This window comes from Colobus angolensis, unplaced genomic scaffold, assembly GCF_000951035.1.
Source record: "Colobus angolensis palliatus isolate OR3802 unplaced genomic scaffold, Cang.pa_1.0 Scaffold409, whole genome shotgun sequence".
In the NCBI taxonomy this organism is placed as follows: Eukaryota; Metazoa; Chordata; class Mammalia; order Primates; family Cercopithecidae; genus Colobus; species Colobus angolensis.
In genome coordinates, this window is record NW_012117477.1 from 2,199,604 (window position 1) to 2,212,337 (window position 12,734).

The following is a 12,734-nucleotide window of genomic DNA, read 5'->3' on the forward strand; positions in this document are numbered from 1 at the left end:
CTCAAAAAAAAAAAAAAAAAAAAAAGGTGTGCTTTCTCCACCAATCTATTCTCAGGCTGCAGTAATGTCAGAAGCGACATGTTCTATAGGGTAAAATTCTGTGAAACTTCTATCATATGTGAATGAGCAATCAACCTTTAGAGTATTAAACTAATGCTATTTTAACAGTAATTTGTCACAGTTGCATTTAAGTATTAAAATATGAAATTGGCATTTTTAATATCCTAATTTTAGAGATGATGTGCCTAACTTATTCTGCATAATGTACCAATAAATTCTCCAAGTACTCAGCCATGTCTACCTCCTTCCAATAAAATCTTAACTTCAAACTCCTTTGTTCATAAACAATTTTAATTATAAGAATTTTCTTTAAAGGGCGGTTTTGACTGGGTGCAGTGGCTCAAACCTGTAATCCCAACACTCTGGGAGGCCAAGATGGGTGGATCACCTGTGGTCAGGAGTTCGAGACCAGACTGACCAACATGGTGAAACGGTGTCTCTACTAAAAATACAAAAAATTAGCCAGGCTTGTTGGCGGGTTCCTGTAATTCTAGCTATTCAGGATACTGAGGGAGGAGAATTATTTGAACCTAGGAGGCAGAGGTTGAAGTGAGCCAGGACTGAACCACTACATTTAAGCCTGGGTGACAGACCAAGACCCTGTCTCAAAAAATAAATACATAAAATATGTTTTTTGCCAGCTAAATTTTTCCTCAAGATGTCTAAATAGACTCTATATCAGAACCTAAATTCAAAACAACACTCTAAAACTAGAAATTAAATATTTTAATATAAATTTATAATTTTATGACATTATAAAAGATTAAGTTCCCAAAAATAAAAGTATAATATAGCAATGAGAGAAACAGAAAGACCCCCACAGACCATATACACATAATTGTCCTATCCATATATCTTTATATACATTTTCACACTTATGTCCCTAATGGAAAAGTTGCAATAGGGTTTTTAAATCAGTGTAGTACTATAAAATAGTATAATATAATACAAAATAGATATTGCTGCCAGACTTCATGGAATCTGAGATAGTTATATTGCCTTCATCTTCATTTAAGGGCTATTAACTTTTTATAATTGATCTGCATTACTGTATATGGAATATGCTTTGAGAACATACAGTAGATATAATTCCTTACATCAATAAATGTATGAGACATTGAAGTTAAAGGACAATTACAAGTATTTCAAATTCTCCCTACATCTGGCCCACCACTACTCTGCAAAATCCCTAACCCAACTCCTGAGCATTCCAGAGAATACAGAGGCCATCACATGAATGTATTTTCATGTGCTTTTTTGCCCGCAGTACTAGAGATGAACTAATATATGTACAGATTTAAGTTGCCTGGGTTTGAATCCAGTCCTGCAGCCCACTACTGGGGTTCTGGACCTCGCACACATTATCGGTACAATTAGGATCTTAATAATGCCAAATTCATATCATTATTCCAAGGATTAAATGTCTTAAAAATAATCGGCAAATCACTTAGAACATTCCTGGTCTATAAGAAACAGTACATACTTTTTACTTAAAATAATGTCAAATTTTAATTGATTATGAGTAGTTATATATCTTTTTCATTAACTTGGCATATGTTAGTTTTTGACAATTAAAGATATTTATTTTAGCCAAAATATGCACATTTAGTGCATAAAGGTATTTAGTTTACTCAAAACTTCTGTTCTCACATAAAATCAAAATGCATGCTAGTCCCAAATGTACTCACATGGAAACCATCGTTCCTCTAGCTAGTGGGGAAATTTCTCATGCTCTTGCCTCACTGCTCAATCCCTCACTTCCTGGAATTGTTCTCCGTCAATGAAGCTTAGGGTGACTAGATGTTATCAGTCTTGCATTATTAATTAACAAATATATAATTTGTATTATATTTTAGTCATTGGGTTTTTTGTGTCCCCACAGATTCCAGCGTGATATTGAGCACCTCAATTCTTGCATGAACTTTTGTTTGGATTTGTTGATTGCCTGATTTTAATTAGTCTTGCCACCACTTGCTATGATAAGCCAGCTTTTTTAAAAAATATAGTATCTATCTCTTCTCTTCTCCACTACAGATTGTCACCACTATAAGCTGTTAATGAGTAAAGAGCTTATCTTTAGTAGTTCCTTATCTCTTTTTGATAAAAAGTAAAAAAAAAAAAAAAAAGGAAAGATACAAAACTAAGAATTCTCTGTGTGCATATATTTGATTTCATCCATCAGTTCATATCTCAATATGATGTCACTTTGCTGGAACCTTCCATTGCTCAGTGTCACTTTCAGTTTTCTCTCTGAAGGGGACAACATGGAGAAGCAGCTAATTGTACTATAGTAGCCCTTGTGTAATTCCTTTTTCCTGATTCACAGACATGTTTGGAAGAGTTGATCTACAACTTTATTTCACAGGTATAGCATGTACAATCTTTGAGCACCTGAATTAAATGGATGACTGAAACAACTAATAAATCAACTAACATAATTAATTTTTATTTAGAGTAATTTGATGTATTCACAGAGAAATAGGTAAAAATTTAGCACATGAAACCAAAGTAGAAATATAAATGGAAGCCATATTCTCCAATGATGTGAATGCATTTAAAAGTAAGTTGGGGAGGCTGAGGAAGGAGAATCGCTTGAACCAAGGAGGCAGAGGTTGCAGTGAGCTGAGATTGCATCATGGCACTCTGGCCTAGGCAATAGAGGGAGACTCCATCTCAAAAAAAAAAAAAAAAAAAAATCAAGTTGGATATAGGTGTGATTTTAATTTTTACCTGCCCCAAATAAAATAAAAATGTCACTGCCCACATGGGTTGTGATCTACATAATAACCAAATCAACTGATAGTCTAATCTAAACTGAGAATAAATACATTTCCTTGGCGGGGGGGGAGGTGGTGGACACACATAAATGTTCACAAATATTCATCTTTACACACATGCCAATATACCTGCTTAATATTGTCTTGGATTTCTAAGTTATAGTTCAGGCTGCTATACAAAAATACTGTAAGCTGAATAACTTACAAACAGAAATTTATTTCTTGCAGTTCTGGAGGCTGGGAAGTTGAAGATCAAGGATCCAATAGACTCAGTGTTTGGTGAGGATGCATTTTTTCATAGATGGAGCCTTCTCACCATATCTGCTCATAGTGAAAGGGGTCCCTTTTATTAGGACACTAACCCCACTGATGAGAGCTCTGACTTCATGACCTAATCACATCCCAGAGGTCTAATCTAATACCATTCACACTGGCAATTAGGTTTCAACATATGAATTTTGGGGGGATGGAAATATTCAAACCATAACACACACCTATATTCTTACAGATCAAGTAGGTACTACTGGTAAATATGTATTCAAATTGTTATTTTGAGCTTCTTAAAACTATCACAAGAGATTTCAAAACGTAAGAGATTGGCAACAGGATCCTATAAGGCCATGAAATCCAAAAGGCTAAAATATTACCTTACATCTTTCAGGACTGTGGATATGTAAAGCACCTAATAGCTCTGAAATTTCAGCTTCTGTAAACGGCTTAAAGGCTGTGAGTCACAACTGAGATACACTGAGTCCAAAGCCCTCTCTCCTATCCTCTCATTGTTAGCCATAACCTCAGGTGTTCTTCCACACCTCTTGGCTGTATTCTCTAGCTGCAAGACAAATTTATGAGGCACTTTACAAACTAAGAAGAATTGTTGCCATTCTGGGAAACAAATGAAATTGAGAATATAGCAGAAAATCTACTTTATTTGGTCTATCACAATTTAATCTTCAGCTCTAACAGTTTATTTGCTAATCCTACTTGACTAAATTCTTCCAGAGGTCTTTAATCTGTAATGATATTTATATCAATGCCCACAAGCAGTGCTATAGTTAATGGTGTGTTGTCATTTCCATTATAAACTCCCTATTGCACGAGTAACAGGAGAACTAAGAACCTGTGACTTTCCTAGCTGAGGGCACATTTCAATGCTCTTCTAAATTACAGTATTAGCCAGAGCACTTTTGTCAGGCAGTATTTTCAGGCCATTTAAGAAATCGCATTAAAGGGGAAAAAAGAAATCAAAACTCTATTCACTATCTTAACAGTCAAATAAATGTCTGTAGGTAAAATTTCTTCTATTTTTGTAGTTTCACATATGTTAAGCATGTATTTACAAATAGTAAACATATTTACAAGCAATTTTGTTATTTGATTACTGAAATATTTTCTTTAGCATCTACCTTTAAGTAAGTAAAAAACTTTCTAAGCATAAGGAACCTCTTATACTCATTTTTATTAAAAACTTTAAACGATCTACTACCATGTCTGGAGAGGCATGAATGAGAAATATTACTAACATATATTTTAATAAAAGAATTTTGTAATGTAAACATTGGAAGGAGTTGATAATTATAATTTTAATGTTGAAATGGATAAATATGACCATAATATTTTTTTCACTGAATAAATTATACAGCTGAGCATTTCATTGTGATGTTACAGTCTTGCCTTGCTTAATGGAACAGAATGTAGAACCAATGGTTCTGGTCTCTTCTTGACTAAGCTGCTATGGTTTCTGTGGGATGATAGCCCTTGAGACAATAGTCTTGCCTTAGTAAAACTGGAATATTCTAGAACGAATGAGCAATAGAAAAAAATGAATCAAAAAAGAGTTAAATTTTTTAATTAAAATTAGTGACAGTAAGTAACATATTATATGAGCCTGCACCATTAATTTAAATATTATTTAAAAAGTGGTACATGAAGGATCTAATGTGTATAATTTTCAAAGATAAATTTCTTCCGTTATACAATTCTACGGTAGGACAGAGGACAGAGTTGCTAGGACGACTGCCCTGTCTATTCCCCTTTAACTTCCCGTAGTCAGTGTGTCTGTGGGGACTCACTAGGAGAATTAGGCACAGAACTTCACAAGCCCGTGGCTGTCTCTGAAACAAAATTTAAACCTTCTGTGACAGTGTTATTTTGAACAATTTGTTTTATGATTTGTTCCTAACTCTTAAAAAAGTCGCCTAAAAATAAAAATCTTGGCTATTTTGTTGTTTTTTTTTAAAAAACTTATTATATACTTTCCTGTATATAAAGAGAACATATTGAACATCATTTAAACTGTCATAGATAATTTAGTCAGAATTCATATTATTGTCTTATGATCTGATACAGCAATTACGATAAATGACCTTACACTGTGCTGTGTTTGTGGTTCTGATGTTTTGGTTTTGTGGATATTTTTCATACTTTGCCTCGATGCTTAGCTGTAGGCTGTTATATTAGTATTTTACCTCTTTCATTGAAACTATTTGTCTTTCTATTTACTTTAAGTCAATTTAGTTTTATGTTGCTTTTTCAAAACAATCTTACTTTATTTCTAGTCTACTAACAACTCAGAAAAGGCTGTTAGAAATACATGTAAAACAAGGTTCCATAGCTATGAATGAGAACCTGAGTGGATTAAGTGCTTGGGAATTACTCTGCATATTGAGTGACACAACTTATGACTCTTCAAAAGTTTCCTTGCTTCTTAGTCCACATACTTTGTATATTTGGAGAATTATTGAAAGCTACGTATGTGAGTTGTCATAACATAAGAGAGCCAATTTTAGACTCTATTCATGTATTAAAATACTAAGAGAATCTTATGAAGATACCTCCAGTAATTCCAATACATAAAAGTTTCAAATAGCTGTTTTGAGGTGTTATATTCAGTTTAGAAGTCAGTATATATCTACCAAAGTCTTTTACTTTGCAGTTAAAAAAGCAATAACTCAAAGTAAGTAATTATAAAAATCTAAGGAAAATGAATATCTAAAGTAACACCTAACCTATGTAAGTCATGAACAATATTCATCATGGAAGCATTGCACTGGTAATTGTGAAAAATTATTACTGGACATGCATACACAGTTTCAAGTGTAATGCTAGCTTACACGGATTGTGGACTTGCTATGGCTCAGACACTGTTCTAAGAAGTTGTCATTTAGTAACTTTTAAAAGTCTCACAACAAACCCTAGAATGTGGGTACTATCCTTTTGGAAGCCAAAGCCTGCGAGGATAGAAAATCCCCCACTTCATGATCCCAGAAGTAATAAATTCTAGCCCAGGTTGTGCGAAAACAGAGCCTCTTACCCATTATGTGCCTTAAGAGAAAATACACAAAAAGACATTTCTCCAGCAGAACATTTTGATCCCATGAAAGCCATAGTTATTATGACTATAAGAAACAGAAAGCCAAAATCATCACCCCCAAATTTGCATATTTTATGATTAGAGCTCTTTTAATCAATGTGATTGTTTAAAAGAATGGATAAAATGCCAGAGATATAATTAGGGGGACTTTTTTATTTTTCTATTTTCTATGTGCTTTTGAGCATATATGTAGACATAATACAAATAAATGTACATTTTATATATATATATATACTTTAAATAAATTTAAGGAAAAAATGACAAAAAGTTGAATATGCAAAAAATTACAAAAACTATAAGCCAGATGCAGAAAACAAACTTTATATGTTCTCATTTGTGGGTTCTAATAGTTAACACAATTGAACTCATGGAGATAGAGTAGAAACATGGTTATCAGAGGCTGGGAAGGTTAGTGGGGTGGTCGGGGGGAGGTGGGGATTGTTAATGGGTACAAAATAATAGTAACAATGAATAGACCTAGTAACTGATAGCATAGCAGGGTGACTATAGCCAATAATATATTTACTATACATTTCAAAACAACCAAAAGAATTTAACTGAATTGTGTGTAACACAAGGGATAAATGTGTGAGGGGATAGATACCCCATGTACCATGAAGTGCTTATTACACATTGCACACCTGTATCAAAGTATCTCATGTACCCCAAAATATACATACCTATTATGTACCCACAAAAATTAAAAATAATTACAAATACTGGTGACATAATGGACAATTGGTTTTTCCAGTAATATAGATACATAAGAGACATACCCAAATGGTTGTGATATACCTCAGAGAGATCCATTCCCTGCCAGCCCTTCATCATATTTAAAAGCCCAGTGGGTTAGTGATTGAATTGGACTTAGTACCCAATATCTGAGGTTTTTATGGTAATTAAGATTAGACTCTTTTACTCTACTTTTTCTAGATAAGTTCAACTGAATACAATTCTTTAATTCTTCTAGTGCCATCAATCATCCATCTGTGGAACACACTAGGTAGATGACTCAGTCTCTCTGTCCTCACTTCCACACTCTTTCCCTGCTCCCTGAATCCAGAATCTTGAGATTTAAAGGGTCTGCTAAAATTTCCCCTGATTCGGTCCACTCTTGGCTAGAAAAATGCATAGGATTTTATTCAGTGAGGGCATAGAGGAAAGTCAGAGAATATTGAAAATATGGGGAAAGTCTGTATATGCTCCCTCTCCCATACTCAAAAATCAAATATTTTTCACCATGAATCAGAAAAATGATCCCATGGATAGACATCTAATCTATCCTTTGTATAGAAACATCTTGCCATGGGAGTGCTATATAAGAATTGGCTGTGGTAAGATTATCAGTATCCAACTAGCTGAATCAGTCCCTCTCACAAAGAAGGTTTTAGGAGGTGAGCCATTAATACTGTATTTGCTAATTGCTTGCATTATTGTAATAGACAAGATATACTTTTACTGAAGTATAAACTGCATCGGTAGCCATTTTTAAAATTTAAAGTGACATTTCCATGTCACTATTAAGAGCTAGTAGCCACTCCCCCTGTCCCTTGTATTTGCCAAGCACTGGACTGACTGCTTTATACATCAATCCTTATATCAATCTTGAATATGAAGCTGAAGCCTTTCCTGGAGAGGCTTCCCTGTGGTTGTAACTACTGTACTTAACTGCATCAACACCTGTGCTACACAAGCAACCTGTAGCCCTAAGCAACAAACCAATGGTAGCATATATCAATATGTCATTAAGTTATCAACATTTCCCCACATACCCTGCTTTTCTGACACATTTACTTTAAGGAAGAAGTAACTGTCTTAGTAGAAATACGAAGTTTAACCATCAAAATCTGCATTCCCTTAATGAAAAGTTCAAGAACATTAACCTAGGTATAGGACAGAAAGTTTCCAAGAATATGCATTTGCTTTGGTCCCCATATTAATAATAGGATAAGAAAAATCCCCCAGATGGAAAGTTGTGGGAAAAAAAGAAAAGAGCTGAAGAAGATATAAGTTATGCACTGAAGGATTCTCTCAAAAGGAACTTTAAGGGCCTCTTTATTCATGGAGGGCTCCAAAAGAGAAAGGAAATAAGATCTCACATAAGTTTTTAAATATAGCGGTAAAGACAGCAGTCCCCTTTTCCCATCAGGAACTCTCGGAGGTAACTGCCTCACCCTGGCCGGAGCCACCATGGGTGGCTAAGAAGTCCCAGAAGGCTATGTGGGCTTCAGGAAAAAAAAAAAAAAAAGGCATGAGACGGTTCAGAGAGATGTTGTTAAGAAGTAACCAAAATTTCTGGTTCCCAATTTTGGCCTTGCAGTTATTAGTTTTATAACTACCCTAGCTTGTGGTTCTGCAAAAAGTTAACCAGTTCTTCAGCTGATGGATAATTCGATCTTAGCATTAATGTCTACCAGAATTCTTATGCTTTTTTGCTTACATGGTGAAGTCTCTCTGTAGGTACCAAAACTGAAAGCATAAAAGCAACTACCTTATCTTAAAAGGGAAAGGGAATTTATTAGATGAAAAAGTATATTATAGCACAGAACATTATACTGATTCTGAAATACCTTGCACTCCATATTTCCAGTTGCCTAAATTCTGTACTTTATGAGGTGGTTTTAGACATTCTTCTCTACAACCTTGGCCTGTCTTTCTTAGACAATTAGAAAAAGGAAATCAAAACACCGTGTTTCTGAAGAATAAGTGGTAAAGGGCTATATTCATTTTTATGGCTCATTTGTAATAAATTCTTTGATGTAAGCTAAAGAAAGGTCAATATGGCCATGCTCTTATGCTTGTTTACAAGTAAGAAATAAAAAGAAGCAGAAGAAGTCAGGTTAGAATGTAAATATGCCCCTGATTAAGTCATGGCCTGGCAGAAGTGGAGGAAAATGCCAGAAGCCAAAATTACCTTCCAGCTATCTAAAAAGGTGGGTCCAGTGGGAATCACCAACGTCTCTTCTGTTACTCATCCTTTGGGACACAGTCAGTTGCCTCGATTACACAGGTCCTTTTTCCCATCTGGGGAAAAGGGCAAATACATTCTAGCTTGTCGCTGCCATAGTAGAGCCACCTGAATAAAATAGCGCCTTGTTTGGGAACAAGCTCTCATTCCATCTATCTACCAGGTGGAATTCAATTATGCAGATAGGTTTCTTGAAAGGAAAACTGGTAGTACAGAGAAGTAATAGCAGCTTTGAAGCCTACTTGTCAATTTTTGCCTGAATTCTGAAGATGGTTGAATGGCAGCTGGGAGAAGAATTGGGAAGAAATAGGTCATGGTATCTGTTTCACAGTCCTCTCTGTTTTCTATAGCTGGAGGATCCTCCTTACTAAGCAAAAGCAACTTCACCTGCAACAACTAGTCAGAGAAAAGCCATCTTTATGAGGGAGAGGAGGAAAGATTTCAATACAGCACACCTGGGCAGTTCACCTGAACTAATGAGAAAAAAGCCTTAGCTCAGTTGTCTTGCCTGGCCGAGTTTTCCCGCAGCCAATTCCTTAATGTTATCTTAAGCAGTTTATTTTGTTTAATTATCTAGTTCCATTACAGAGTAGGATGACTTTGCTCAAAATTGCACTTAAAAATTACCTTCAGAAGTGTTATTTACTATGTTCACGGAAGAGTTTGCTTTGTAGGTTTTATAATATTCATAGAAAATGATGTACGCTTGTTTGCATTTAATTTAGACTGAAGAAATAGATAAAAGGGAAGGTTGACAAAACCCACAGGATAGTATTAAGAAAATGAGGCAGAATAATGCCGTTGAAGAAATGCAAATTTTCAAAGTCCATTAGTGCTGTTAATAGAGAAGTAGAAGGAAAAGCATCAACTACCTGATGGGTAAACAGACTGCAACTCACCCGCAAACGCTGAGTGCCAGGCCTTTGACTTAAATAAGTATTCTAAGACTTCACAGACTCAGAAACATGTTTTAGACTGTCTTAATTAGTTTGGCTGCTATAACAAACTGCCATACCCTGCATGTCTTATAAACAACAGGAATTTCTTTCTTACATTTCTGGAGGTGGGAAATTCAAGGTACAGGACAGTCAAGGAGAGAAAGAAAGAGGAGCGGGGAGAGAGGGAGTTCTGTAGGTTCCTTTTATAAGGGGACTAATCCTATCAGGTGCCCTCATGATACTTAAATACCTCTCAGTGGGCTCACTTCCTAATACCATCACATGCTAGAGTTAGGATATTAAATGTGAATTTTGGGAGACACACACATTTAGTTCATATCATAGACATTCATTAATTAAAATTAATGTTTGCCTTTTTAATTTTTCTTCTGTGACTGAGGTTGACCTATATAATTAGTGGACTTACTCTGCTGCAGACTATTTGACTGAAGGATTAGGTCACAGTGACATTTACAGTTATTGGGTTTTCCTTGTTTCTAGAAAATTCTGTAATCTACATGATGTTTCAAATAAAATTCACATCAAAATATTACAAAACTCTAAATAAAGAGTAGAAAATTTACAGAACATCATCAGCAGCTCACTATGTCTTTGGTAAAATTTCTGGTTTTATTTAACGGACCTTTTACCACTTCTACATATTTATACTGGAGGGGTTTTTTATTTGTTTTTATTTTTATTATTTTTAGTTTTTTAGAAAATGGGATACCTTTGAGAAAAGCCAATCAGTGATTCTCCTGAAGAAAAAAAAAATAAAAGTGATCTTTTATATTCACACTATCATTTAAATAAATCCAGGCATCAAAATAGTTACGTGAAGACACCTGAGCTTCAACTTAATAAGGCCCTGTTCATTATATACAGCTGTGAGAGACAGAGCTATGCTATTTTCCTGAGAGGCAAGTCAATCAAATGTGTTAAATGCCTAAATTGTAAAATGCAATGCAGCAACGAAAAAGCTCAAAATAATATGCAAGTAGGAATCACCTTAAGTTCACTATTTAATTGGGGACACATAACATATACACATGGAAATAAACTCCAACATTATTACAACTCTTTACTGACACAGAAACTAAGTACAAATGTACTACTAGTATAATTAAGTGGCCATCTCAAGCTACTTGCTAACTTCCTAATTCCTAACTTCCTAAGAGGCAGTGATTTTGTAAGTGACTTTGACATTAAAAACAAACTGGTTCAATAAGAAATTGCTCAGTAGATCTGTTTTTGTTTGTTTCCTTTCTTTCAGTAACCTATTAAGCGCATTTAGGTAAGATTATTCTATTACTTGATTAAGTGATTGCTGTCTGGTGTACTAAGTATATCTATTACTCTGCTCTTGCATTGTGGGTAATGTTGGCAAAAGTATTTATGTAGCTGTCCCTATAATCTTTTAGGGAAAATGAACAATTTCACTTGTACTGTCAGCACACATTAGACAAAAACAAAGAATCTCTGTTTCCTTCTACTACTATGCCCATCAGCTACACCTGTGATCATGGCTGTAAGTAGAATTTTCACCAAAACTAGCAATTACAGTTATATGCCCCATAATGATGTTTTGTTCAACTACAGAATGTACATACCAAAGTGGTCCTATAAGGTTATATTACTGTATTTTTACTCAACCTTTTATATGCTTAGATATATTTAGATATGTAAATGTTTTTCATTATGTACATAGGTGTTCCTTGATATGTTACAACTGCCTACAGACTTCAGCACAGTAACATGCTGTACTGTTATAACCTAGGAGCAATAGGCTATGCTATATAGCCTAGGTGTGTAGCAGGCTGTAACATCTAGGTTTGTGTAAGTACACTTTGTTATGTTCGCAGAATGTCAAAGTTGCCTAAGAAAGCATTTCTCAGGATGTGTTGCTGCCATTAAGTGAGGCATGATTGTATATTTGGAAGTTCATTGACATCAAGTAAAATTTACTCTTACTAAGTCCTTCTGTACTATTCTTCCTTTACCCTAAGGTATAAATTAAGCTGATAACTCATTAAGGCTGTGTTCCTCAATTGGATCTGCCAAACAATATTATCGGGTATTTAGCAATGTCAGACCCTCACAGGCAAATAAACTTGAGAAAAGCTACTGAATATTTTCTCCTTTTGGATAATCTTTTTATTATTATTATTATACTTTAAGTTCTAGGGTACATGTGCACAACGTGTAGGTTTGTTACATATGTATACATGTGCCATGTTGGTGTGCTGCTCCCATTAGCTCGTCATTTACATTAGGTATATCTCCTAATGCTATCCCTCCACCGTACCCTGACCCCACAACAGGCCCCAGTGTGTGATGTTCCCCTTACTGTGTCCAAGTGATCTCATTGTTCAATTCCTACCTATGAGTGAGAACATGCGGTGTTTGGCTTTTTGTTCTTGTGATAGTTTGCTGAGAATGATGGTTTCCAGCTGCATCCATGTCCCTACAAAGGACATGAACTCATCCATTTTACTGGCTGCATAGTATTCCATGGTGTATATGTGCCACATTTTCTTAATCCAGGCTATCATTGATGGACATTTGGGTTGGTTCCAAGTCTTTGCATGGTGAATAGTGCCACAATAAACATACATGTG